The sequence below is a fragment of the Otolemur garnettii genome, unplaced genomic scaffold, assembly GCF_000181295.1.
Source record: "Otolemur garnettii isolate 467f Iridium unplaced genomic scaffold, OtoGar3 scaffold00011, whole genome shotgun sequence".
Taxonomy (NCBI): domain Eukaryota; kingdom Metazoa; phylum Chordata; class Mammalia; order Primates; family Galagidae; genus Otolemur; species Otolemur garnettii.
Genome location: NW_003852406.1, coordinates 33,600,201 through 33,626,650, shown reverse-complemented (window position 1 = coordinate 33,626,650; position 26,450 = coordinate 33,600,201).

The following is a 26,450-nucleotide window of genomic DNA, read 5'->3' as shown; positions in this document are numbered from 1 at the left end:
GATGTCTCTTGCCAGCTAGACCTTGACCAAGGAACTTCTTGCTATAGCAAGACATGTCAGGGAGGACTGTCATTGTTACTGTTACAGCACCAATAATAAGTCTTGAACATGACAAGATAGTAATAGTAGCCAGGACAACATGGAGGTTCTGTGGGAAGGCAGCATTTTCCTAGAAAAGGTATTTCCATAGGCCTCTTGGCCTCCTCAGGACCCTTCTGGGTGACAGCTGTGGTACTGGGAGCAGGTGATCTTTGAAGCACCCTTACCCTCAGCAGAAAGGCTCAAGACTAGGATGCCTCCCAGGCCTGACTCTAATAGACACTTCTCATGTGCTGTGATGGTTTCCAAGGGCTGAAGATCACAGAACACAATGACAACTGTCAGACCATTCAGGACTTTTCAGAGTTGATTTGGCCATGAAGATGCAAGGTTGGCAAGCCATGCTGCTGGGCACCTACGATCAATATGTCTGAATGGTATCTGAAGCAGCCTCCCTGCTGGATCACCATGAATTCAACTCTGGAAATGTGGCTACTGTTCTTTGAGAAATGTTGATTTGGGCCTGATCTTCATAAGCCTTTACTGCTTATAACAGTAAGCAGAGGATACCCTATTCCTTGAGGAAGAGTGGAGTGACATTGTCAGAAAAACATCCTTATCAACTTCTCTATCAAGATTTCCAGCTCTGCTCTTTAAGCCAGGATAACCAAAGCCCTTTTTAACCTTCAGAGCTCCAGAGTTCGGGAACAAAACCAAAAATAACAAAAACAGAAAGAAGAGTCCACTGCCTGGAAGCTGTCGATTCTGCAAGCCGCTCATGTGTCAGTCACCTGGAGAAAGCAGTCAAAAGAAGACCACAGAGGCCATCATCTCTGCTCTGCTCTGCTCAGCCAGAGGCTTTTCCATGTGCCCTGATAAAAATAGGTAGGAGGGCAGAAGGTGGAAATTTAATGGAGGCAAATTGTTGTCTTGACACCAAATATATGTCTTGACCCATTTAAGCAGTTTCTTTAGCAACCACTTATCTACCCACAGTCTTATTAGGAGGTGTAGAGCGAGTGAGAGGAGATGGTTTGTCCAAGAACTTTACAGGGACAAGTGGGCCTGGACCTGCTGGTTCCTGCTGTCCTTTCCTCTGAAGCCAGCTCAACCCTATGCAAATTTGTAAGAAGCTGAGATGTACCTCTGCTTTTATCCCCCCTTTCTTTTTGATAATCCATTCAGTTCCTGCCCATAGGCTGTCCTAGTCCTCACTCCTTTTCTTTTTCTGATGTCTTTATACCCAGGCCCAGATGAAAGGATTTTGGTTTTATTCTCCCAAGGCTGTGATCCCATGGGTTCTACCTAATGAATACTGTGAAGCCACGCACATCAGTGGGTGCTGCGTGGACACAGCCAGGCTATGCGTTGAGTGCCAGGAGACCAGCTCACGTCACAAACTGGGTCACCTTCACCTTGAGCTGGTAACTTCACAGCTCTAGGCCTGCTTCCAAATCTGTAAAATGGGTTGCACATAGTACCTCAGGCCCCTCACTTCACAGGGGTCCCTTGGCTGCTGAGGACACTGGCTCCCTTCACTCAGCCTTTCCTCATCCCTCCCTTCTACCCACCCCAAGTACAGCAGTCCAGTTCCCACCCACTCTGCATACTAAGATGCTGTCACCACTGGGCTTTGCTGCCCTGGGGGATCTAGGTGAAGTGATGCCTGATTCTCACTTTGTTGGACAAGGGAACCCCAATCTTCTTGAGCTATGGTCATGGGAGGCCGTTGCTGTTTTGGCCTCCTATGTCTCTTATGTTTCGGTGTTCTTACTCTGCCACACCAAGATGGCCCTGAGATGAGACAGCCCCTTTTGTTTCTACAACAACAAAATGCTGAATACTAGACATTCATGAGCTTAGTGGAGTTTTCTGGAGTGGCGAGTGGGCAGGTGTGGAGTCTTGCCACTCAGGGCCCTCTGCCATCTTGCCAGCTCTGTCTGCTTCCTGGCCAACACTGCAGCTCATCCCATTGCTGCTGAATTCTTCCCCTTCAGCCTAAATTCTTCCTCTCCTCTTCAGTTATGCAGAGTAGCCCTTCTCTGCCTCTAAATGGTCAGTGGTAGGCCTGGGGGAGGCTCCCTTCCATGCTAGGCATGCATCATAGGGAAATTTTCCAAGAAAGGCAATTCTCTCCCTAAGAAAGGGGCTAGTCCTATTATTTAGATTGTCAAGTTTCCCCCTTTTCTTTGCATATGATTAACATCTAATTTGTCCAAAGGGTTTTGTGGCTAAATATAGTTGAAAACCATTGAACATTCCAAATTTTCTTATGCCTCTAACTTGCAATGAATTTTATTACTTTGTTTACTACTTTTATTATTTATCAAACACAGAAAACTATGAACCAATGTTTTTCAAACAGCAGGTAGTATTTTTAAAGGAAAAAAAAATAACAGAATAAAATAGAATGGAAAATATCAGATTGCATCAATTTAATAATGAAACAGAAATCTCTTATTTCCATTGTTTTGTGTGTGTGCATGTGTGCGCGAGTGTGTGTGTGTGTATGTGTGTGCGTGTGTGTATGTATTGTATGCTGGATGGCAATATTAAATAATTTCTCACTGTGAATCACAGTCAAAAAGTTTCAAAATAACTACATAGACAACACTATAATAAACTTCTGAGCTTTCTAAACTCAAGTCTATACTATCCAGTTCCACTGGGCTTAATACCACTGAGGTCTATCTATCACACCATGCTGTATCACTTTAAGTTTTTATTTTGTTTTGTTTTTAAATTAAAATATTGCAGGTAGAGTTAAAACAGAAACATCCTGATGCATCTGTCCTTGATTTCACACCCTTTCTTGCTACTTACAGTTCATTTCAGAGTTTGCTGTCTATCATTCCTATGCATGTTTTTATGCTATTACTATATATTAAACAAATGGAATTATTTTGTGTGTTTTATGCTATTGTTCATACTAAATGGTTTCAAAGAATATCTTTCTAGAACTTTTAATTTTTTTCAATAATATAGTTTGGAGGTTTCTCTTGATGATCCATGTGACCCAGTTTAGTAGTTTTTACTGCTATATAAATTCGCTGAAAATTATTTTCTCATTTTATACTGGAAGGACATTTCATTTACCATTATGAAACATATTGCAATGATTACTCTGTATATCTCCCTATCTACATGCTACAAAACATGGTCATAAAACTGTTTTATAAGCCAGAAAAGATGAGGGGAGGTTAAAGCCATATTCATATTTACAATGTGAACTTCTCCAAATTAATAAAATTAGATCCCTCCTTCACACCTAAGAAAACTAATCAAAGGGTCCATTAAAGATCTTAGTGTGGAAAACCAAATGTTAGACATAAAATGCAGAACAATACTTTCATGACTTTGGAGTTAGGGAGGATTTCTCAAGTAAGGTAAAGAAAGCACAAACAGTAAAGCAAAAGAATGAAACTTCCTGCTGTATTAACATTTACTACTTCTCCTTATGGAAAGACACTACATAAAAGTTAAGATACAATTCACAGTTTTGAAGAAGATATTTGTGATGTATAAAATCTACCAAAAATGGTTATTTTAAGAAACATGAAACCGAGAAAGCTTCCTTTCTTCTGCTTAGTCAAAGGCCCACTCTGGAGTACAGTTGTCTTGCTCTCCTCTTATTTCTTGGATAACTAAATCTGCTTTTACATATTGGCTGATTTTGCTCCCTTTTTGTAAAGTGAGTCCCACCTACATTTCCATTTGGACTTTTTACCTAATCCTTAAGGCTCAGATTAATCATGGCTTATCCAGTTTGCATACATAACTTAGAAGACTTCATTCCCATGGCTCTTAAAAGGAGCTCGTTTAATATTTTTCCTTTAAAATATACCAATCAGCTTTTTAAAATAAACTCATACTTTTATCAACGACTGAACATACAGTTTGAAGCATGGTATCTAATAGCATTACAGCTTGTCAGTAGTCAAGTCGTATTCCCCCAGATTTCATGTCTGCTCTGAACCAATGAGTCTAATCTTATTTGCAAATAGGTTCTTTGCAGATATAGCTAGTTTAGGATCAAGGTGAGATCACATGGGATGCAAGTGAGCCCCAAATCCAAAGACAGGTGTCTTTATAATAAAAGGAGAGGGGGCTGAGCTCTGTAGCTCACACCTATAATCCTAGCACTCTGGGAGACCAAGGCAGTGGGTTGCTTGAGCTCAGAAGTTCAAAACCAACCTAAGAAAGAACAAGACCCTATCTCTACTAAAAATAAAAAAAAATTAGCCTAGTATTATTGTGGGCATTTATAGTCCCAGCTACTTGGGAGGCTTAGTCAGGAGGATCACTTGAGCCCAAGAGTTTGAGGTTGCTGTGAACTATGATGAAACAGCATTCTTCCCAGGGTGGGACAGAGTGAGATTCTGTCTAAAAGAAAAAAAAAAAAGGAAGAAAGGACCCACAGAGCAAAGTGCCAGAAGAAGGTAGGAAGTGTTAAGGAAATGTTCTTTCCTTGTGCCACTGGACAGAGTATGGCCTTGTTGACCCCTCGAACTTCTAAACCTCCAGAGCTGAGGGAAGAAACTGGTGTTCTAATTCACCTTGTTTGTGGTGATTTGCCACAGTAGGTAATATGTTCAAAAGTAAAACACTGCTATAGACCTGTATACTTGTCAAAGTACCTACCAGGGACCTGAGGCATGTCTTTATTTGTCACCGTGACTTGTGCCATACACCCTGCCTGAAGCCATTCCAGCCAGCCTAGCTACAGTGAGTGGAAGGAGGATCGAGGGCTTGCTAAAGACAGCAAGTAGAGCACGGGGGAGGCCAGTGACCTTCGAAGTGACTTGAAACCAATTTTGTCTGATGGGGTGCCCTGTATTGGAAAGTGGCAGGCCAGTGCAATCCCATCTTACATCTTTGGAACATCTAATTACTAGGTAAACTCTAAAAAGTTTAGTCACTTAAGTTTTGGTCATTATCCTAATAGTGCTGCATTACCTTCTCAGTTCTTTATGATGTCCTTGTAGGAGGCCTGACAATTAATTTCATGAACTTAATACTGTGCACAGCTAGATAAGGCTTCATAACTTTGGTGTAACAGTGTATCACCACTCTGTTCATGTTGATGTGTGGCGGTGTCTTGTTGAGTGGCATTCATTATCATTGTTGGGTGTTTATGTGTGCTGTCATGAGAATGTCAGAGCTTATGTTAGAGCAATGAACAAACATTAAATTTTATGTTAAACTTGGCAAGAATGGAAGTGAAATCAGGGACGTGTTAGTCCAAGTTGATGGGGGATAATGCCATGGAGAAAACAGCAGTGTAAAGATGAATTAAACATCTTCCTGAGGGGAGAGAAATTGTCACTGATGAATAGAGGTTTGGGTGGCCAGCAATGAGCAGAACTGACAAACACATTGCAAAAATTCATTGACTTGTGCGTCAAAATCCTTGGCTGACTGTGAGAAATACTGCAGACCAAGCAAACATTGAAAAAGAAATAGATACAAAAATCTTACCTGAAAATCTTGGCCAACAACTCATGGCTCTTGCATCATGACAATGCACCAGCTTACAAAGCACTGTCTGTGAGGGATTGTTTTAGCCAGTAAACAAATAACTGTATTGGAACAACCTCCCTACTCACCTGATATGGCCCCCAGTGACTTTTTTGTTTACTCAAAGAAAAAGGAAATATTGAAAGGAAGACATTTTGATGACATTCAGGACATCAAGAATAATATGAAGAGAGTTGTGGTAGCCATTCCAGAGAAAGAGTTCTAAAATTGCTTTGAAGGATGGAGTAGGAGCTGGCATCAGTATATAGCTTTCCAAGTGTAGTACTCTGAGGTGACCATAATGAAATTCAGCAGTGAGGGATGTATCACATTTTCTGGGCTGAGCTTGTGAACTTAAGTGTCAGATCCTGTATGTATGAACTCAGACACATTGGAACAGAGAACATTTGTGCAATGATAAGGTCTACTGCAAAATGTTACCTTGTCACTCCACAGTCTGGGAGTCCTCATAATAAAATTTAATTATTGGTAGACATTATTTTCTTATTTGTTTTTTACATTCCCAAGAAATGTAAAATAAAGAATAACTTCTACTATAATCACTAATCTGTTTATTCTCAAAAGCTATATTACCTTCACACACTATCTTTTCTGAAACGCATTCTGACCCCTCTAGGCAATGTTAGTTTCTCCCTTATATATCCCTGCTACAGTACAAAGCAAACTGTATAGACCTTCTGAGTCCATTCTTCTGCTTCTTCAACAGATTGTGAGTCCCTGTAGGATGGTGTTAGGCACTTGTTTGTCTCAGGACCACTGAAACCCCATATATCTATTATTACACTGGCCCCGTTGCAATGGAAATACTTATTGACTAATTTGCCTCTCTAATAATGTGTGAGAAACTTGATGAAAGTGATTTTCTTTGGTTCACTTTTGTATTTGCCAAAGCTGGTACACACACAGTAGTATGTGCTCCATAAATAGCATTCATTAAAAGTTATAGCAGAGCTTAGAGGTAACAAACTTTGCCAGTAGGTGTCACTGAGATAGGTTACCACCATGGAGTACCTATGTGGCTGAGTACTTACACCATCACATCTCATCTTCCCAGCAACCCTGTCCTACAGGTGAAGAAATGGAAGTTTTGAGAAGTCCTGTTGCTTGGTCCACACCAGTTAGTTGGTAGGTTGGAAAGCAGGATTCATCTTCTTCCTGTCTGTGTTATTAATCTGTATTAATGTGCTATTCCCTGGCCTGAAAATTCTTAACTTCCAGAAATCAAGCGATGTTACCATATGTAAATTGCAAAATTTTAGATTGACATCTTAGGTTAATTATATAACAGTGGTCCACACATGGGGACAATTTAGTCCTCAGGTAATATTTGACAATGTCTGGAAACATTTTTGGTTGTGATAACAGATGGGGATGATACGGACACATAGCTGGTAGAGACCAGGGCTGCTGTAAACATAAACGTCCTGCAGTGTAGGGGACAGCTCCTCATGGTGGAGAGTCACCCAGCCCCGAGCACCAGCAGTCCTGGGGCTGAAGAACCTTACTACATAAGGATAAAAGTGACTTTTTAAACTTTAAATACTTGACTGTCTTGGTAAACACATTTTCCTTTTCTACTACAAGGAATGGCTTAGTTATCCCCATTTTATGAAAGAGAAGATGAAGACCAGAAATGGCAATTTGCTGAAGACAGAGAAGTGTCTGTGATGGATCCTCGTTGACCCCAGTCACCTGCACCTGCTCCTCTGGCTTTGCTGCCCCCCTCCTGAAACTGTGGCTTTTGGGGGATAGAGATTGTTAATTAGTATGAAATCCACACACAAGAAGCAGGAAAAGTGAGAAAAGTGGTTAACATCAGTGATTTAAGAATGAGGGATTCATGGAGGGGGTCCTCATTACTTAAAAGCAGAGAGTTGGGACTGAGAGACCTCACAGACCGTTTAGCTTCCCATCTCACTCCTACCTGCATGGTCGTGGGAAGGAGGTCTGGGAAGTGAAGCTGTGTGGTCAGTGTTGCCTGGTGGGGGCATCCTGTGGGGCCAGGTTTGCCAACTCAGATCAGGGCCTTTGCTCTCACTGTGTTGTCACTCTACTGCATGAGGCTAATAAGAGAGAGATGTTGTACTTTCCAGGAAATCCTCATATTTTTGTAAACCTGACATGACACACCCAGTAAAATGGAGAATGATTACTCTCCACACAAGAATGCTGGGAGTCAGATATTAAGACTGTTAGCTACTTAATCAGAATGGGGCAGGCTCTGGGCCTGGGACTCACTTAAAAATAGAAGCTAGTGTTTCAGTAGAAATCCTTGCTACATTGTGAGCTGACAGGAAGAAAAGGTCTTTATCCTAGCAGAATGTTACAGGGGAGGATTAACAGAAGTGAACTCAGTTGCAGTTAAGGTGGCAGCACAGCTCGAGATCCTGGTCACTTCCTGTCTTACCAAGGAAGGTAAAGTGACAGATCTGAAGACAGCTGCAGATGTGGCCAACATATGTGATCAACACCAACCAACTTGGAGACCAGCTGCCAACAAGAAGCAGTCTTGGGGACAGACTCCTCATGTGAAAGGAATTGGCTTCTTGAAATAAGGCAATATGACCAAAAGTTCAATCTCAAAAATTCATTTGTCTAAATTCAATGCATCAAATGCCAATTTATTCAATCTATTATATTTATCAGTTGTAGTTGTACAGTTTAAAAGCTTCAATATTACTGCTCTAATAACTTTGGCAGCAATGTTCACTTGGGGTTGCTGATTACATAATAAGGTGTTCTAATTATGAATTAATCTAAAGATGTTCTGATACCTGAGAGGATGGACAGCAAATTCTAAAATTCTGAAAGTTTAGCCAAAGAGAAATCACTATGAAATATTTTTTCACATAAAATACTATTTTTCTGTAATTCAGACTTCTGTATTTCAAATGTAAAAAGTTCTTTGTTACTTCTGATTTCTTTCTAATGCTTTCAAATGCACTTTTGTTCTATTTTTAAAGCTTTCCAGAATTTTAAAGTATTCTTTGACTAATCCCTCAAATCAGCCTTGTCCATATTTCTAGCATTTAAATTTTTAAATATAAACTAAATGAAAAATTACTAAAGAAATAAGAATGAACTGAAAACATGTTGCTAAAATGTTAAACTTTTCATTTTTAATAAGGAATAATTAGGTCGTATTGACCTGTTAATAGTTTGCAAAAAAATCAGACATGAAATATTGAAGTCATTCAAACCAGGGAAAAAGGAATGCAAATTCTCAAAGAAAATACTGTGGTATACTTGGATGTCAAATTTCACATTTATTACCTATAAGTGTGAAATTGTGAAAAAAGGATTAAAAATCTTAAAAATGTCAAAAGTTTTGTAAAATAACAACAAAAAGACATTAAAATGGTTTTGGGGGAATTCTGGGACGATGGCTGACTGGTAGCAAGCCTCAGCAAAGGCTCCTGACCAGAGGGAGAAAAACTGGACAGAATTGGACTTTATGAAGCCAAAGGTGGGGAGCTGAGCCAAGAAAGAAGTTTGCCAAGCTGTAACTCCAAGGATGAGCATTCAAGAAAACAAATTACAGGTACAAAGCCTATCAACTAGAGGATGGGAGACCACTCCCCCAAGTGTGAGGCCCACAGCGGGCTCTCTGTGAGCAAGCAGGGAACAAAAGGCTTCTCATTTTACCTCACTGGAGAGAGCTGCCAAGTCTCTTTTTCCAGGAAGGTCCCACTTATGGACCTAGACACCACCCAGCCAGGCATAGAATTGAACAGATATTTCCCCCCACAATTCCAAACTCCCAGTCCACCCTTCCCTCCTCGCATGGTAGTTTGAAGTTCTGACCCCTGCAGAACATAGAATGTTTGGTCTTTTCCTGAGACATCTGGGCATAGTGTAGACACCAACCATCAGGATGAAATCTGTGACTAGTGGGGAAGAAAGAGGGTGTGGGAAGAAAGGGACACTCATTGGGAGGGGGAGCAGTCCCTTATTTATGACTTTGCTTGGCCAGTGGTGGTGCTGACCCTTTGTTCAGGCTGTGTCTGGTGGAGGGGGGAGGGTTGCAGAACCCCTTGCTCTGTTGGTGCCCACAGCTGGAGAGTGGTTATTCTGTGTGGACTGAATTCAGTAGGCAGGGCTGGTCTCCAGCTCTATCTGGGCCTGTGAGCAGAGACTTGCCAGATGTGGACTGAGACCTGAGGGAAAAGGTGTGGTCCCCTGACTCCAACAGAGCTGGCAAGCCTCTGGGAGTGGACTGAGACCTGTGGGTGGGGCGTGGTACCCTGACTCCAACAGAACCAGTGAACAGAGGCTTCCTGGGTGTGGACTGAGCCCTGAGGGTGGGGGCATGGTCCCTGGCTCCAACTGTGTCTGTGAGCAGAGATGCAGACAACCATGTGGACTGAGTCTGGCAGGTGGGGAATGGATCCCTGGCTCCAATTGTGCTGTTGGAGACCCTTGTATCCCTATCTGTTGAGCAGGGTTTGCATTGCCTGAGAATTTAATTAGAACTGTGTCTAGGACTGTCCACTCAGGAACAGTCTGAGGTTGATCTTCAAAGTTCTGTAGTGGAAAAGAACTGATGGTTGGGGGCTGGGGGCTGTAGCTGTCTATATCTCTTCATAGCTGAGATTTAAACCTAATATCATGGCTTCTTAGGATAGGATAGAGGTTGACTAATATCAAAGCAGAGCTAGCTTGTGCTATCTCACCAAGTAGGTCCTCAGAGTTTCCGGACAAAACTCTGAAAGAGGCCTTTGTAAGGTTGTAGGAGATAAGTCAGAATTACAAAGCCTAGCACTTTGGTAAAGGGCTGATTATTTCTACTACCTGGGAACCCCAATTCAAGCTCACCCTATCAGTTCTAATAACCAAACAGTGGAAAATAAACATGGTGTGGAACCAACAGAAGAACTCTGGCAACAAGAACTTTGTCAACCCCCCCCTCAAGGAATGACAAAGGAGATACAACTGAAGGTGCCATTCATAGACAACTGGCTGCAATGTCAAAAATCTAATTCAGAATATGGATGGCAAATAAAATGAATAGAATGGAAGAAAAGTTAGAAATTGAAATCCAAAGAGCAGTTTTAGAGTTGTCTCAAGAAATTAATGAATTCAGAATACACAAGACAAAATACAAATAGCAAACAATTTTTTTTCCTTATTATGTTTTTACCAAAGTCTAAAAAAAAAGATGACTAATATATATAAATAAAAGTAAAAAATAATTTCTAAAAAAAAAGCAGATCATGCCAAGTCTTATAGACAGTAGAAATAGAAATACTTCAAAAATCATTCTACTTAATCTGGATACACCTGATAGTAAAATTAGAAAAAATATATTATTATAAAGGGGAAATTATAGACATATTACACTGATGAATAAGGATGCAATATGATAAACAACACAGTGACATGTTGAATTAAAAATTGATATTTAAGTAATATACATTGATCAAAATTAAATCTAGTTTGTGTGAGAATTAGTCATTATTTTTTATTTTTATTTTTTGCCCACACTCCCTCACTCCTTCTCTGTCTGATCTCCCCTACCCCCATGCCCCACCATGTCATTAATTGTCTTCATATCAAAGTTGAATACATAGGATTCTTACTTCTCCATTCCTGTGATGCTTCACTAAGAATAATGTGTTTCACCTCCATCTAGGTTAGTACAAATGCTGTAAAATCTTCATTATTCTTGATGGCTGAATAATACTTCATAGTGTACATATACCACAGCTTACCAATCCATTCCTGGGTTGAAGGACATTTAGGCTGTTTCCACATTTTAGCAATTATAAATTGGGCTGTGATAAACAGCCTAGTACAAGTGTCTTTATAGTAAAAGATTTTTTTTCCCTTCTGGATAAGATGCCCAATAGTGGGATTGCAGGATCAAATGGGAGGTCTAGGTTGAGTTCTTTAAGGTTTCTCCATAATTCCTTCCAAAAAGGTTGTATTAGTTTGTAGTCCCACCGGCAGTGCAAGAGTGTTCCTTTCTCTCCACATCCGTGCCAGCATTTGCAATTTTGAGATTTTGTGATATAGGCCATTCTTGCTGGGGTTAGATGATATCTCAGGGTGGTTTTAATTTGCATTTCTCTAGTAATTAGAGATGAAGAGCATTTTTTCATATAGTTAGTAGCCATTCGTCTATCAGCTTTAGAGAAGATTCTGTTCTTATGTATTCTGTAACAAACAAGTAGTAAATGATTATGTATTCAAAAAAATTGCACAGCTCTTATTAAAGCTATATTGATAGGTACTTTCTATTTTGGTTGCTGATACAATGCTATCTTTCTTTTTCTAATATTATGTTGTAATTTTTTTTACATAGGAATATAATTGATTTTGTATAGTTATTTTGAAGTTAGCTATATTGCTGAATTTTTCTATTGTTTTTGGTAACTTGCAAGTAATTTGGTAACTTGGAAGTAATAAATTTGCATTTTTTTTTACAAACCATTGGGATTTTTAAGTTATCATAATTGTATTAGCTAGGATCTTCAACTTTACTAGGAGTGGGGGTAATGAGTACACTTATCTCATAATTGATTTGTAGATAATGCTTTTGTTTCCTCATAAAATTGATATATTTGTCCCAATGTTATCTTCAATGATTATGTCAATGTTTTGCCTATAGTTGATGTTCTGTAAATATTCATGGAATAAAGGAGCCTGAAATAAAAAAAAAAAGAAATTAATGAATTAAAAGTCACCAAAGATATAGACATAATGAGAAAAGAAATAGCAGAGCTCAAGGAAATGAAAAAGTTAGTTGAGGAGCTCTGAAATACAGTAGAATCCCTCAGTAATAGAGTTGACCAGGCAGAAGAAAGGATCTCTGAAACTGAAAACAAAGGTTTTGAAGGTTCCCAAACAAAGAGGTAGACAAATTGAGAGCAAAAACTGATCATTTACTGAGAGAGTTGTGGGGTCACTCCAAAAGATCAAATATTGGTCTTATAGGAATTCCTGAAGGAGAAAAGGATGGTCCTAAAGGTACAAATGCTCTACTCCAAGTAGAGATTATGGAGGAGAATTCCCCAAGCATTGCAAGAGATACAGAACTTCAGATAGTAGACAGATAGAACACCAACAGGACTCAATCCAAATAAAGCATCTCCTAGACACATTGTGATTAACTTTGCCAAAGTTAAGATGAAGGAGAAAATTCTGTAAGCAGCCAGATGTAAGAAAACCATCACTTACAAAGGGAGAAATATCAGAATGACTACAGATCTCTCAGCCAAAACATTTCAAGCCAGAAGAGGATGGTCATCGACCCTCAATCTCCTAAAACAAAATAATTTTCAGCCCAGGATCCTGTATCCAGCTAAACTGAGTTTCATTTGTGATGGAAAAATCAAATACTTTAATGACATACACATGTTGAAGAAATTTGCCATAACTAAAACAACTTTCCAAGATATTCTCAGACCCATCCTCCACAATGACCAGGACAATGTTCTACCACCAAAATAAACTCATTCAGAAATTTTTGAACAAAACCCAACTTTCACAGTGATGAAAGGATTAAAAATGTCTACTGGACATGGGAAAAACATGATACCAAAAACGCAACCAGGCATATTGATTCTCTCAATTAATGTGAATGGTTTAAATTGTCCTCTAAAGAGGCACAAGCTGGATGTCTGGATACATAAACTCAGACCATATATCTGCTGCATATAAGAATCTCATCTTACTTTAAAGGATAAAAATAGACTCAGGGTGAATGGATGGACATCTATAATACAAGAAACCAGAAAAAAGCAGGGATTGCAATTTCAGTTGTAGATACAATTGGCTTTAAACCAATAAAGATAAAGAAAGATAAAGATGGTCACTACATATTTGTCAAGGGAAACACCCACCATGAAGAGATTTTGATAATTAACATTTATGAACCCTACCAGAATGCTCCTCAATTTATAAAGCAAACCCTAATGGATATGAACAACTTGATATCTTCCTGCACTATAATAGTTGGAGATTTTACACCCCTCTGACAGTTTTGGATAGCTTCTCCAAGAAGAAACTAAACAAAGAAATATTAGACTTAAATCTGACCCTAGAACAAATGGACTTAACAGACCTCTACAGAACAATTCATTCTAATAAAACTGAATATACATTCTTCTCATCAACCCATGGATCATCCTCCAAAATTTATCATATCCTAGGACACAAGTCTAACCTCAGAAAATTTAAAAGGATAGAAATAATTCTTTGTATCTTCTAGGACTACCATGGAATAACATTTGAACTCAACAGCAACAGGAATCTTCATACTCAAACAAAGTCATGGAAACTAAATAATCTTAGGCTGAATGATAGCTGGCACAAAGATGAGATTAAGAAGGAAATCACCAAATTTTGGGAACAAAATGATTATAAAGACACAAATTATCAAAACCTGTGGGATTCTGGAAAGGCAGTCCTAAGAGGAAAATTTATAGCATTAGAAGCCTTCATTAGAAGGAAACAGAGAGAAAGCCAACAACTTAATGGATCATCTCAAAGCAACTGGAAAAGAAAGAACATTCCAACCCCAAACCCAGCAGAAAAAAAGAAATAACCAAAATTAGGGCAGAATTTAAATGAAATTGAAAACAAAAGATCAGAAGATCAATGAAGCAAAAAGTTGGGGTTTTTTGAAAAGATTAACAAAATTGATAAATCTTTGGCCAATCTAACTAGAAACAGAAAAGGAAAATCTCTAATATTGTTCACCAGAAATGATAAAGGAGAATTAACAACAGACACTTCAGAAATTCAAAAAAATCCTCAATGATCACTACAAAAATCTCTATTCCAAGAAATATGAAAATCTGAAGGAAACGGACTAATACCTGGAAGCACACCACCTTCCTAGACTCAACCAGAAAGAATTAGAAATCTTGAATAGACCTATATCAATCACTGAAATAGCATCAAAAATATGAAATCTCCCAAAAAAGAAAAGTCTGGGACCAGATGGCTTCACATCTGAATTCTATCAAACCTTTCAAAAGGAACTAGTACTAGTATACAACCTTTTCCAAAGCATAGAAAAAGAAGGAATATTTCCCACACATTCTATGAAGCAAATATCACCCTGATTCCCCAAACCAAGAAAGGACCCAACAAAGAAAGAAAAGTATAAGCCAATATCATTAATGAATATCAATGCAAAAAATTCAATGAGGTCTTAGCAAACAGAATTCAACAACATATCAAAAAATTATATACTATGATCAAGTTGGTTTTAATCCAGGGTTACAGGGTTGGTTCAACATAAGCAAATCTATAAATATAATACATGACATCAATAAAATATAAAACAAAGATAATATGATTTTCTCAATTGATGCAGAAAAAGCTTTTGATAATATCCAGCATCCTTTCATGATCATAACACTGAAGAAAATAGGCATAGAAGGGACATTTCTTAAACTGATGGAGGCCATCTATAGCAAACCCATAGCCAATATCATATTGAATGGTGTAGAATTGAAAACATTTCCACTCAGATCAGGAATGAGGCAAGGATGCCCACTGTCTCCACTGTTGATCAACATAGTAATGGAATTCTTAGCCATTGCAATTAGGCAAGAGAAGGCAATCAAGCGTATCCAAATAGGGTCAGAGGAGATAAAAATTTCACTCTTCACTGATGATATGATCCTATACCTGGAAAATCTGAGGGACTCAACTCCAAAACTCTTAGAAGTGATCAAGGAATACAGCAGCATCTCAGGACAAAAAGTCAATACATACAAATCAGTTACTTTTATATATGCCAACAATAGTCAAGCTGAAAATATAGTCAAGGACTCTATTCCTTTTACAGTAGTGCCAGGAAGATGAAATATCTGGGAATTTACCTAACAAAGGATGTGAAAGATCTTTATAAAGGGAACTATGGAACTCTGAGAAAAGAAACAGCCAAAGATGTTATCAAATGGCAAAACATACCATGCTCATGGCTGGGAAGAATCAACATTGTTAAAATGTCCATACTACCCAAAGCAATCTACAGATCTAATTCAATCTCTATTAAAGCACCATTATCATACTTTAAGGAGCTTGAAAAAATAATGCTTCATTTTATACAGAATCAGAAAAAAACCTCTCATAGCAAATATATTATTCAGAAATAAAAACAAATCAGAAGGAATCATGTTACCAGATTTCAGGCTATACTATAAATCTATAGTGATCAAAACAGCACGGTACTGGCACAAAAACAGAGAGGTAGATTTATGGAACAGAATAGGGAAGCAAGAGATGAACCCAGCTACTTATCGTCATTTGATCTTTGACAAGCCTATCAAAAATATTCAGTGGGGGAAAGACTCCCTATTTAATAAATGGTGCTGGATGAACTGGCTTGCAACCTGTAGAAGACTGAAACTGGACCCCCACCTTTCACCATTAACAAAAATTGATTCTCACTGCATAAAAGATTTAAACTTAAGACATGAAACTATAAAAATACTAGAAGAGAGTGTAGGAAAACACTTGAAGAAATTGGCCTAGGAGAATATTTTATGAGGAGGATTCCCTGGGCAATTGAAGCAACATCAAAAATACGTTACTGGGATCTGATAAAACAAAAAAGCTTCTCCACAGCCAAGAGCATAGTACGTAAAGCAAACAGACAACCTTCAGAATGGGAGAAGATTTTTGCAGGTTATGCTTCTGACAAAGGTCTGATAACTAGAATCTACAGAGAACTCAAACTAATCAATAAAAAAAGAACAAATAACCCCATTTCTATATGGGCAAGAGACTTGAACAGAAACTTCTCTGATGAAGACAGGCACATGGCCTGCAAACACACAAAAAAATTCTCATCATCCTTAATCATCATAGAAATGTAAATCAAAACTACTTTGAGATATTATCTAACTCCAGTAAGATTAGCCCACATCACAAAATCCCACAACTATAGATGTTGGCATGGACGTGGAGGGAAGAGAACAATTCTACACTGCTGATGGGAATGCAAACTAATATGACCTTTTTGGAAAGAAGTTTAAAGAAAACTCAAGGAAGTAAAAGTAAACCTACAGTTCGATCCTGCAATTCCTCTACTAGGTATATACTCAGATGATCAAAAATTATTTTACAACAAAGACATTTGCACCAGAATGTTTATTGCAGCCCAATACATAATTGCCAAGACGTGGAAACAGCCCAAGTGTCCATTGACCCATGAATGGATTAACAAATTGTGGCATATATACCATGGAATACTATGCAGCCATTAAAAAAGGACAGAGACTGCACATCTTTTATGTTTACCTGGATGGAGCTGGAACATATCCTTCTTAGTAAAATATCTCAAGAATGGGAATAAAAGGTATCCAATGTACTCAATACTACTACAAAATCAATATATAATCACCTACACATTCATATGAATGGTAAAACATAACTATAGTCCAAAAGTAGAAGAGAAGAGGAGCGAGAGGGGAGGGGAGGGAGGAGTTGGGAGGTGGAAGGGTATTTGGGGGGACCTCACCTAATATGCATGATGCAATGGTACATTCCAAAACTATTAAGAAAAGAGTATAAATGTGTTGGATGTGTTACTTAGTTCAATGTAAGCATTTCACATTGTATGTCAAATCAGTACACTAGATCCTATAAATGCATCAATAAACAGTTATGATTTAATAAAAACAAACAAAAAATTAAAAAAGGGGTTTTCAAGTTTATTCTTAATACAATTAGTGTTAATTGAAAAATGTATATATGAAATGCTGAAATTCGAGTTTCTGATAAGGAAATAGTTAATATTTAGGAAATTAAGTTTCATCATTGGTGATAACAATAGAACATATGTGAAGCTGTTAAGTAGTCACTGTTGATGTGGCTAAGAGCATTTTTGATAAGCAAGGGAATGTAGTCGATATAGAAAATTATTTGATCAACTGTCTTCATCAAATTGGGAAATCAGGGAACTGACCTTCAGTGTGCTGGGTTTTCTTTAAGTGCAAACAGAAATGGACATTTGCAGCTGCTGGGACAGAAAATGGGAACAGCGCCCCTGTGGCCTGGAACTACCCTGGGTGGAGGGAAAATGGCGTCAGCAGCTGTGAGAAAGGGCAGGTCAGTTACTGCAGGGCTCACGAAGTTGGGAAGGACTAGAGGAGTGTTTCCAGGTGTGGGTCAGGCAGCTGGCCAAGGACAGGAGGTGATATAAGTCAGGGGGGCAGAGGGCCCAGCCAGGATCTGTGGACGCCAGACTCTCGCAATGTCCAGGCTCACCAGCTTCTCACCTGACCTGCGGCTTTTCAGCTTCCCTCAGGCCTCTGCCCTGATCATCGCCCTAGGCACCCGTGTAAAGGAACTTCTTCCTTGGTCTCTTCCCCTTCCTCATCCAGCCTGTTTTTCCCAACAGTACTAATCTTACCTGTTAGTCCGTCCTTGCACTGGAATGCAAACTCCATGACATCGGGACTGTATGTTTTCTTCACTGCTGTATTCCCAGTGACTAGAGGGGTGGGAGTACTGAGAGTATCTTCAACACCTGTTGGCTGGATGAAACAAATGTGTGAGTAAAGAAAAGGAGCTCCACGATGGGCCCTGGCCCACCTCTTTTTACCTACTCCTGTCTGCTACTGCATCCCATCTTTTACCCTCACTGAAATATCCATTTATTCCTTAAAAAGTCCTGTTATTTCTTACCAACTCTGTTTTTCTATCCACTGCTCTTCTTCCTAGGACCTCCTCTCCAGCTCTGCCCACACTGTAGACTCCTGCCCATCACCCAAACCCTGTCTCCCGGCACAGCTGATCACGGTGGTGTGCTTGTCGATAGCGCTTGCAGAAACACCCTGGGATGCGAGTGCCCATTCACACAGCTGTCCTCAGTATGCTGGGCACCTTCTTACATCGAAACTGCACCTTGCTCACCTTTGTTTCCACCTCTGCCATAGGACCCAGTAAAGATTTGTTGAGCAACCCCGTCTATGACTAGGAGACAGGGTGAGTGTATTTGTCCACTGCGGTCCTGAGAAGCAGATACTCAGGATCCCATCTAGGCCCCAGGGACAGATTACAGAAGATGGCACATTGCAACCACCTGGGACTTACCCTACTGAGGCCAGTTGAGCTGAAGCACATGTGAGCCACACACTCCCCTCTTGTACCAGGGCTAAACCAGAGATAAGAAAAGTACCCTTGGATTCTGCTCTCATCTTAATTCACAAAACTAGAGGAGGAGCCCAAAGGAAAGCAAAGGAGTAAATGCAGCCTCTGTGCCACAACTCCATCTCTCTGGGCTCCACCTGGATTCTGATAATAGTGGTGTAGGGGTGCCATCTCAGGAGAAAGAGAGAAACAGATGCATGAGGCAATCAACGCAGGGAGGTCATCCAAGTACAGCCCTGCACTGACGTAGCCAAGGTGGATGGTCACATCCTCATCCTCAGCTTCCCCAACAATCAGTGTCTGGAAACTATGGACTCTTGACCCCTGGTTCTTTTCCACAGGGAGGGTAGCAGGGGAGAGAGGCAAGGCTTTGAGCTCCTCCTAAAGATTGGTGCCCACTACCAGGGTGACAGGTGGCCCCTGGGTGTCTTCTCCCAGACGGAATACACAGGTCAGGGTGTCTCCACCTTCTCCATAGATTGTGTTAGGAAAACCTGTTCATTAGTGGGACATACTGTGAAGTTTGCATAATTAACTACCCATTGGAAGGAAATGGAATAATCAAGGCAAATGTACAAGTAGTTTTCAGCCACTGCCTTGGTAACTTAGGAGGTGAATAATGCTTCTAAAGACAAAATTGGAAATAAAACATCCAACATTCTTCTTTGGCTATGGTCACTGCTTATTTAGAGGACTTGGATTCTATGACTTTCTGGATATACAGTTTCTATAGTTCCCTTCCTGGGCATTATTATTCCCACCCTGGAGAGCAGGGTGCTGCTAGGAAAATGGGTGGGAGTGATTACAGAAAACCGTCTCTAAGACTTATTGGCCAAACAGTAAGTGACAAGATGCCTCTGGGGATATATCTAGAGGAGGCACCTGTAAACTGCAAATAACACCACAGCTTCCCCACCCCCAGCCCAATACAGTTTTTAGTTGTTTGATACTCTGGGAGCTTAGGTTGTCGTCTCTGTAATTTTCACCAGGTTGAACATATTTTGAAATGGAACCAACATTGTTAGCGCAGCTTGGGAGCCTCTGTCTATTTTTTCCCACTTGAATACCTCACCAAAGAGAGTTTAAATTTTAGATGTTTATCCCTGAGCAAAACTGCCATGGAAATGCTTCTTGGGAGGACATGCAAATGTGCCAGTGACCCACATACGGAGACTGCAAGCCCATCAGATTGCTTCTGCCACTTGAAACCTCGGGAAAATGGAAAAATAAAATTGCATTTTGTGTGTTATGTTCCAAAAAGCACTAAAATTTTTCCAGGACTGTTTTCTAAAAGATTATTCATTAAGGGTATTTTTCTTTTTCTTTGTAGTTTTGCCAAATGACACATTTAAGCTAGATGTGGTTATTCATGGAATAATTAAAGTGTGAAATAATTGTATTTGATGCTTTATTTTAGGGTTTTCAAATTGCATGATTCTTTCATAATACACAGTAGCTATAAAAAAACAGAAGCGTGGCATTCAGTAGCCAGGTAAATAATGCACACACATAGTATGTAATGTCCCTGCCTCTTTCCTTGTAGCTGGACACACTATAGATATTTGAAGGGGTTGGTTTGGAACCAAGAAAGTGTAAGGGAATTGAGAAAGAGTGGGTGCTGGTTTCTGGAGGTCTGTGTTGGGTGCAGGCACACTTTGGCAGCACTGGGACTTGCCTTTCCCTGGCCAATTGGGCCCTCATCCTTCCATTTTCCAGCATGCTTGGAAACTGTGCCCCAAAGTAATGATGATAAAACTGGATAAGGCCCCTGGACCATATTTCTGGGGAATGTGAGTGTGTTTGATGTATGCCAAGAGGCAAAAAAGAACCTAAAGACTTGGAAGACCCCCAGGCCATCAAGGTTGGCAGGCAGTCCAAGCAAAGGAGATTTTTGATTCACGAAAGAAATCGAGGTGAGAAAACTTAATGGGAGATGGTTGCAGATACAGAACAGGAATGAGCAAAGAACTATTATATGACTCAGGACACTTTTGGATTCAATAAATTGACTTCATACTATCTCAGAAAAACCCAAAGTGGGTGGTAGTGGTGGGAGATAGCAATCCTGGGAAGTGTCGGGGAAGTGCAGGGGCAGGTCTTTGGAAACAAAGAGAAGGCATCAACCATCTCCTTCCACTCCCTGTTTCTCTGCTTTGTCTGAGTTTGTCCTTCTTTTCAATCAGCTTTTTTCATGTGGCTAAGAAAATGGCCAATGGTCTTGTGTTTATAAGCCTCAGAAATCTCAGTCCACCTGTAATGAGAAAGAACTGGCCAGTTTCCTGAAGGCCTCATTCTGGGCCACGTTACTGAGGACTGTGGTGGTGAGGGTAAGTCTGCTCTGGGTCATGTGTCCACTGGGGGTCCCCAAGGGGAACTAGTGGAAGTTGAGGGGAATCCTTTGAGGAAAAGAGGGGGAATACAGGAAGCGGAGTGACTAGTGGATGGCAGCAGGAGTCATTACAAGCCACATGTCCTCAACTTGTCACCTTGTAACTAAGGTTGAGGGTCTCTGCTGTGATGCAGGGTTATGCCTTAGGGCTAAAGAAAGACATGACGAGGCTCTGGGACAACATCAGAAGGTAAAGAATTGCAGAGGCAGGTGCAGGAGTCACCATGTCCACTTCAAACCTATAATGTGACATTTCTAAGGCAACTAAGCCTTAGGACCCAATAAGCCTTTGAACTAGAATCTATAGGAATTTTATAGAACTATATGATAAAAAAGAACTTTTGCCAAGACATTCGTGGGCCATCTTGGTGAGGTTTCACGGCATAGTATTCCCAGAGGAAGGGTCTGGCCCTGTCTGCCTCGAAGCCTTTTCTAGATTCTTGGACTAGGATGGGCAGGAACTTTGTGGGAACTGTATCTCTGGCTCCTCTGAACAATGGTAGACAAGCTCTAGTCTGGCCAGGGGGATGCCAAGAAGCAGAATGAATCCCACTCAGGCACTTGGGGGTGCCCAGAGGAAGATATCAGGTTGGTGAGTTCCTAGCACTGGGAGTTCACGCCAGGCACACTGGGACGTGGGCTGGGTCAGACCATCTGTGGGCTACCAGGCCAGATCCTCCCTGGCCCAGGGATTGAATGGACTGACCCTCTAGGCTAGAGACAAGCTGGAGGAGAGGAGGAGGCACCAAGAGGCCTTGGAGACAGCAGCGTCAAGACAGGGGAGGGGAACCAAGGGGGAAGGACTGAGAGTCAGAGGGACTCACTTATCTGGGGACAGCATCTGAGCTTTTCTCTAATCCAGTGCCATGCAGAAGCTGGAAGGTTGTGTCCTGCTCTGTCCCTATAGTACCTGTTGAATGTCATCAGGACTGGGCAGTGGCTGGGATCGTCATCTCTCAGGGCCTAGAGAAGTGCAGGGTTAGCTCCCAGACTTAGCAGAACTTCCCCTTTGCCAAGACTGTGTTCAGAAGGCTGAAGCTGCAAGTTTCAGCAGATCCAGCTTTTTAAAACTCCTGTGACTGCCTTGGGCACGGATCCTATTCTTTCATTTCCTCTTGGAAGCTTTGTACTTCTGGAATCTAACTTCTCTGCCTCCTTCCCACATTGTTTTTAGTCAAGCACTTTTCATCATCCTTAATTAACCCAGGGGTATCAACGCTGAGTATGCAGATAAGAAAAGCTGTTGTTTCTGAAATTCAATTTTACTCTCCCCCAACCCCTTCTAGGAAAGGTTAGGCAGCCAGGAATATATAGGTCATGTTGCCAATTATAAAAGACCAATGATGCTATTTTTCCTCATGTACTAATAAAAATAGAAAGGAACACAGGGAACGGAGCTGTCTGTAGGATGCCAGCAGTCCCCAATGTGGCTGCTGCTATTGCCAGTTGCTAACCCCCAACCAGATGGCTCAGGTCCTGAGACCAGGCATGCCTGACAGCCAGGGACAATTCTGATGCAGCAGAGTCACTAGGTGACACCACCAATAGGAAGGATAGAAAGTGCTCCTTGGCATCAGACCTGTGAAAGTAAGGCAATCATGCAGTCCGGATCATGTGCATTAGAAGTAAGAACTGTTGTCTCAGCCTATAAAATAGAGCAGTATCAGTGGTTCTGAGCTTTTGAATTCTCGGAGAGTAGATGCTTAAAGTTGGTCAAGGTGAGGGTGGGTACCCCAGGTCGAAGGATTGAAATTCGCAGGCCCCCATGTAGAACAGCTTTATTTGTGGCTGGAGGTAGGTCAGTGTGTTGTGAGTATAGATTTCTGTGTGAATGGAGGACAATGTGAGGCTGGTATGGACAGAGTGGTCTGGACAGCAGGAGTCTGGAATATCCCACTGAGGATCTTATCAGGGGGGCAGCTGGAGCAGTAGGGAAGAGATTTACAGGTCGGGGTGCTACAGTCACAGGTGCACAGGGCTGAGCTCACCCCTGACAGGAAAGGTGACATGGAGCCTGTGGGAGGTTTTAGGCAGGAACTGAAATGGACAATTGTGGATGACAGTCTCCCTAAAATCACCCTTTGTGTTCCTTTAATCCTCTGATAGGCACCTACCGTCCAAGAGTAGCATTCATTTAGAAGAGACCTTCTAGACGTTTAACCCAGTGCATTGACACATCCATTCAGTCTTCACTCCAGAGAACTTTCAGATTCTTGAGGCAATTCTGTGGACTGCCAGACAGTGTGAACGGCAGGAAGTCCTTTTGTTCATTGCGTGCAAAACTTCCTCCCTGGTGCTAATGAGGAAAAATAGCATCATTGGTGTTTTATAATTGGAAACATGACCTCTGATGCTGGCTGATGCCATCAGCATCCTGTCTGTATCCCATCAGATCTCACATCCATGATGCTGCCAGCCACTGATACAGCAGGCTGAACTGCCACAGTTAATGGCCCATGGGAGTTCCGCATAATACTCTTTCTGTACCTCTCCCAAACGGGGATAACACTGCGGCCCCTATTTGCCACATTCCTAGAGTTCTTCAGTAAGCTTAAGCCTTCAACATCCACAGTGGTAACTAGTTTTATGATGCAATCTTTATAAAGTCTCACATCTCTACTCACCTACCAGTGTTTGGGGGGCATCTCCTCTCATTCTGCTTCCATTTTAATCCTCATTTGTCTCAGGGGAACCCAAAGTAAGATATGTTGTTTTAGCTCTGCCCTCTGGAGAAGGTGTACTTGTAAAGACATTTGAGGCCAGCTTGGTTTTCTAGGAGCAGTGGCAGCGTCACTGGGTATCTCATTAGAAATGCGAAATTTCAGGCACATCCCAGATCAACCAGTCAGAAACCCTGATGGTGGGGCTGGTGATCTACGGTTTAATAAACCCTCTGGGTGATTCTGGATCAACAAGTCTAGAAGCCAAATCTTTGATCAATTGATCTGGAGGATCAATTCACCATTGCAAAGATGTGGTAACAACCCAAGTGACCATCAACCCATGAATGGTTTAATAAACTGTGGTATATGTGTACCATGGAGTACTATTCAGCCATAAAAAGATGGAGACTTTACATCTTTTGCATTTACCTGGATGGAGTTGGAGAACATTTTCCCAAGTAAAGCATCTCCAGAATGGAAAAACAAGCACCCCACGTACTCAGTACTTACCTGAAACTAGCAGATCAACAACTATAGGCCCACAGGACAGAAAAACACAATTACATTCAAGAAGAGGAGAGAGGAGAGGTTTGATAAGTTCCCACCTACTGGGTATAATGTAGGGGTCTATGGCACACTTCCTGGGTGAAGGACTCAACTACCACTCAAATTTTGGACTTCACCTTACAAACACCAATAATGTAATCTAATCATATGTACCCTCATATTAACCTGAAATAAAAACAATTGAAATTAAAAAATAAAACCTAAATAGGCATCATGTACTTTTATCTAAAAACCCTACAATAATAAATATTTTAGATTTTATGGGACATACAGTCTTTGTTACAACAACAACAACAACAAAATTAGTCTGAGAACCACTGCTCTAGGAAATTCTGGTTTAGAGAAGGGTCTGGGCACATTTCCAGAACCTTCAAATGTCCCTCATTCTTTCAATGGTCTTCTCTGGATATATCCTAGTTCTCCAGCATCACTCACACCCCATGTTGGAGATCTCTATATAGGCCAACTCTTGGGTTTGTAAGTCCAAGAGGAAACCCCACTGCTGATCTTAAGCCAAGGACTGAACTCTCACAGTTAAATTCTTTCAAACTCTTTCAGCATTCATTCTCCAGAGCTGTCTGCAGCTATTGGTGACAGCTGCAGTAGTAAGAGTGTGTGGCAGGAGGACTCACATTTATACAGATTGTCTGTGTCATTCTGGAAGATACTGTTAGGGAAAGCTAAATGGGGCTGACAAGCTGGTGCCACATAGGTCCTCAGGTGCACACTGGTTATCCATCCTGCCTCTGGTTCTTTAGCCAAAGCAGATGACACCTCAAGCTTGTGAAGGAAGCTGCTAATCCCATGAGGTCTTTGTGATAATCACTCCACAACTTCCCCAGAGTCATCCCAACTTTTATCTCACAGGATACTATCACTGTCAAGTTCTAGGCCCTTGGTTCTGCCTCTTCTCTGGCTTTCTCTGTCTCTTCTCTGTCTCTTCACTGTCTTTCCTTAACAGCTGTGAGACCCTGCTATAGGCCACTCTGCTAGGTCCTGACAGGTCTTGTTGCCTAAAGTGTTGGCCATGGGCTGGGAGGGGGTTAAGAAATAATCTTAATTTCATACTCTCTTCTCATCAGCCCAGCTGCTCGTTCTCACTCTTGGTCTATCTTCTTCTCCAGCCTGAGGACCATGTAGCGCCTACCAGGCAGGACAGAACAGAGAGTTTGAAGAAGGAGGTGCTGACCAGGAGCACAAGAGGAGAAGAGCAAAGTGTGGGACAGTCAAATTAGCTCAAAATCCCAGACCTTTGCCCACTCCATGCCCAGGGACTCAGGTTCCTGCAGGAGCAGGAAGGGGTAGGGCATTTAGCTCATAATGGGATGAAAACTACTGGGAAGCCAGTGTCAAGGAACCCGGGAGTGTGAAACCAATGCCACCATCTCCCAAACAACGTACCACTGGATGATTTATGGAAAAGGTTAACATCTGTACTCGGCACAGATCGAAAATTATCTCCATCCCATTTGCTCCAGGCTGACATCACAGGCACCTTTTAAGACACCTTTGCATGACAAGTCCTCAAATTCTTTCATCTGGTCACTTTCTTTTGGAGTTAATCACATTTCATCCTATGCTCCCCAAATCTGGTCTCTATGATGGAGCAAAGCACTTCACTCCGGTGCAAAAATAACCTCCCCACATTTTCAGGTCTTACTAATTTATTTAGACTTACACGTGGTTCCTTAGTTTTATCCCTCTTAATTACGGAAAGAGAAAAGGTGGCTAGAAAACACCTACAACCATTTTATAGATAACATCAACAGTCTCTCCACCTCAGCACCACCACAAGCCACGCCCGTCTGGATGTCACGCTGGCCCAGGGACTAGATGTAGCCTCTCCCTCCTCCCTCGCAGTCTGCTGCCATCATTGTTTTGTTTATCTTCTTATTGCAACTGTGATTTTCCATTTCCAGGCTTCTCCTAGATGGAGGAAGTTATATTTTGCCCAAAGTTCCTAGGACAGCACACAGCAAAGACAAATAGTGTTACCAAAGTCAATTCATTAAAAAAGAAAGTGTTAGAAATGTATCTCGCTCTCCAATTATGTTTTCCTCTTAATATCTAGAAAAAGATGTTCTGGCTCAGCGCCTATAGCTCAACCAGCTAAGGCGCCAGCCACGTACACCTAAGGTGGC